This window comes from Nannospalax galili, unplaced genomic scaffold, assembly GCF_000622305.1.
Source record: "Nannospalax galili isolate Female #2095 unplaced genomic scaffold, S.galili_v1.0 scaffold5855, whole genome shotgun sequence".
NCBI classification, from domain to species: Eukaryota; Metazoa; Chordata; class Mammalia; order Rodentia; family Spalacidae; genus Nannospalax; species Nannospalax galili.
In genome coordinates this window covers 2,008-5,600 of record NW_008336466.1, presented here as the reverse complement: position 1 = coordinate 5,600, position 3,593 = coordinate 2,008, and the positions used below count along the sequence as shown (strand labels likewise).

Genomic DNA, 3,593 nt, shown 5'->3' with positions numbered 1-3,593 from the left:
ATGAGGAGGCCATGGGATTTCACTATGTCTTCTGCTTTGTGTATATTTAGAAAGTCAATAAAAATTATTTCCTAGACTAGAAGAGAAAACCTAGCACTCCTTCCAAGTAAAAACTTTTAGTAGATTACACTAGTATTAGTGATCTTAGTACAGTAGGATAAAGAAAAAGAAGACTGTTCATGATGACAAGAAAGAAAAACGCTTACGGCAGATGAAGCATAAATGCTGTCATTGCACATGGCATGGGACAATTTGGCTAGCCATATAGAAAGACAGGAAATGGTGCTTGTGAGTCAGCTTAGCTGATAAGTGCACTTGCCATGCAAATCTGACAACCCAAGTTCAAGCTCTAGAACCCATGTTAAGGTAAAAGGAGAGAATGGACCCCACAGAATTGTCTTCTGACCTCCGCATGTGCACCATGGCATGCATATGCCCACACATAACATATATAACACATACAAACACAATAATAATAATAATAATAATAATAATAATAATAATACATTGAAACTGGGTTTCAAAAGGAGAACTTAAGTTGCCACTGCCACGTCCAGGCCACTACACAGAATTGTCTTCTGACCTCCTCATGTGCACCATGGCATGCATATGCCCACACATAACATATATAACACATACAAACACAATAATAATAATAATAATAATAATAATAATAATAATACATTGAAACTGGGTTTCAAAAGGAGAACTTAAGTTGCCACTGCCACGTCCAGGCCACTATGGCGCTTGGGCCGCCCAGGAGCTCTAGGCCAATTTGGCAGAGATCAGAGCTCCAATCCAGGGGAGTCTCGAGGAGCTGGTGGAGTGGCTGCAGACCTACACCTGCCAGACCACATCGTGCTGAATCAGCCTGTTTTGAGAGGGGAGGTCGGGGACAAAGCCGTTGTCTGGAATTCCCATGCCACCACCACCCATGGGACTCCCCCCTCTACAGCCTCCTCCACCACCCCCACCACCTCCACCAGGCCTTGGCCTTGGCTTTCCCATGGCTCACCCACCAAATTTGGGGCCCCCACCTCCTCTCTGTGTGGGTGAGTCTGTGGAACTATCAGAGGAGGAACAGCTGAAGCTGGCACAGACAGCAACAGGCAGCTTCACTGATGCAAGAGGAACGTGCCAAACAGGCAGCTGTTACTGCAGCAGGAGCAACAGCAGGGGATTGCCAAGATGGGCACGCCAGTCCCACGACCTCCACAAGACATGGGTCAGGTTGGTTTTCACACTTCTCTGGGACCTCGAGTTGCCGCTCCAGTAGTCCCTGTGGGCCTCACTTCTACTGTCCTGCCAATGGGGACCCTGTTCCTCGGCCTCTGGGTCCCCCCGCCGGGCCCTGGAGATGAGAACAGAGAAATGGATGATCCCTCTGTAGGTCTCAAGACCGGGCAGGCATTGGAAAAGATTTTGCAGCTGAAGAACAGAGGTCAGAAAGAGATGAACTCTCAGCAGGAGGAAGAGGGAGATCCATGTGACAGCACAAGACCCTAAGCTCTTAATTCACCTCAAGGCCTCTCGGAACTGTGTTCCTGTGCCATGCCACTGGTGTTTCAAGCACAAGTACCTGCTTCGAGCTGCCAGACTTTATCAAATGCACAGGCATTCAGGAGATGTGGGAGGCCCTCCAGGAGAAGGAAGAAAAGACCATGAAGTCCAAAATTCGAGAGAAGGTTCGGCCCAAGATGGGGAAGACCGATGTTGACTACCAGAAACTGCATGACGCCTTCTTCAAGTGGTGTCAAGAGGCTGACCATCCATGGGGACCTATGAGGGGAAGGAGTTTGAGACAAGACTGAAGGAGGAAAAGCTGGGAGACCAACTGATGAGCTGCGGATTTCCTTGGGGATGCCAGTAGGACCAAATGCCCACAAGGTCCCTCCCCCATGGCCGATTGCCATGCAGCGATATGGACCACCCCCATCTTACCCCAACCTGAAAATCCCTGGGCTGAATTTGCCTATCCCGGAGAGCTGTTCCTTGGATCCCACGCTGGTGGCTGGGGCAAACCCCAGTAGATGAGACTGGTAAACCACTTTATGGCAACGCGTTTGGAACCAATGCTGCTGAATTTCAGACCAAAACTGAAGAAGAAGAGATTGACCAGACCCCTTGGGGGGAACTGGAGCCACCTGACGAAGAGTCCTCAGAAGAAGAGAAGAGGAGGAAAGTGATGAAGACAAGCCAGATGAGACGGCTTCATCACACCTGCAGATGATGACCTCATCACCCCTGGCAGCTTCTCATCAGTGCCAGCTGGAATGGAGACCCCAGAACTCATTGAGCTGAGGAAGAGAAAGATCGGGGAAGCGATGGATGGAAGTGAGACACCTCAGCTGTTCACTGTGCTGCCAGAGAAGAGAACAGCCACTGTTGGAGGAGCCACATTTATGATATGTCCACAGTCATGAGGCGGAAGGGCCCAGCCCCTGAGCTGCAAGGTGTGGAAGTGGCGCTGGCACCTGAGGAATTGGAGCTGAACCCCATGGTCATGACCCAGAAGTATGAGGAGCGCATGCAGGAGCAACAGGCACAAGTGGAAAAGGAAGACTTCAGTGACATGGTGGCGGAGCATGCTGCTAGACAGAAGCAGGAGAAACAGAAAGCTTAGCCCAGGACAGACTCCTGGGGGCAGCAAGAAATGCAAGGATTTCAAACTCTAGGTCCCCTCACACAGCTGGCCTTCCCTTAGGCCGTTGCCTGGATGCCTGGACAGCGTACTTGGGTCTCCAAGAGCCAGCACTGCACTTCCCTAGGCTTGTCACTTCGTGTTCTTATTTTAGACCTGTTTTGTAAATAAAGCTGTTTCCCAAGGAAAGATGAATATTTAAAAGAAAAGATCTGGGTTCTGGGTTTCCACATTGTACCAGTTATAAAACAACAGTTCTAAGTGGATTAAATTCTCCCTATGAAAAGCAAACCTAAAATTTTAGAATTCACATGAGTGTCATGTTATTAACTCATGGCAGCATTAAGGAGAAAAAAGATCTGGGTTTCCACATTGTACCAGTTATAAAACAACAGTTCTAAGTGGATTAAATTCTCCCTATGAAAAGCAAACCTAAAATTTTAGAATTCACATGAGTGTCATGTTATTAACTCATGGCAGGGATTGGCATTAAGGAAAGAAAATATAGGTGCTGTTTAGAGTACTTGCTGTGATTGCAGAGGACCTGGGTTTGCATCTATATGGTAACTCATACAATCTATAACTCTAGTTCAAGGGGTTCCAGTGTCCTCTTCTGGCCCCTGTGGGTACTACATATATATAGTACACACATATACATGTATTCAGGCAAATACTTATACACATAAAATAAATGAATCTTTAAAGAAAATATAAACACAGAGCATAAAGGCAATGATGAATGAATTTGATTATGCTAGTAAAAGTTTCTGTGCATCAAAAGAGACTATTAAAAGATTTTTTAAAAACCATAAACAGGCTGGGTATGGTGGCACACGCCTTTAATCCCAACACTCTGGAGGCAGAGGCAGGCTGATCTCTGTGAGTTCAAGCCCAGCTACAGGGAGCCTGTCTCAAAAAAAAAATCCCATAAACAGGGAGATCTTTCCAGTAT

The 3,593-nt window shown here is 47.0% G+C and overlaps 1 pseudogene across 1 annotated transcript; it reads left to right on the top strand.

The window, feature by feature from the left end:
• The first annotated feature begins 704 nt into the window (after nt 1–704).
• LOC103732613 lies at nt 705–2,675 on the top strand (annotated as a pseudogene). The gene has a single exon (XR_001872401.1). The product of XR_001872401.1 is annotated as a splicing factor 3B subunit 2 pseudogene (transcript).
• Nucleotides 2,676–3,593: the final 918 nt, after the last annotated feature.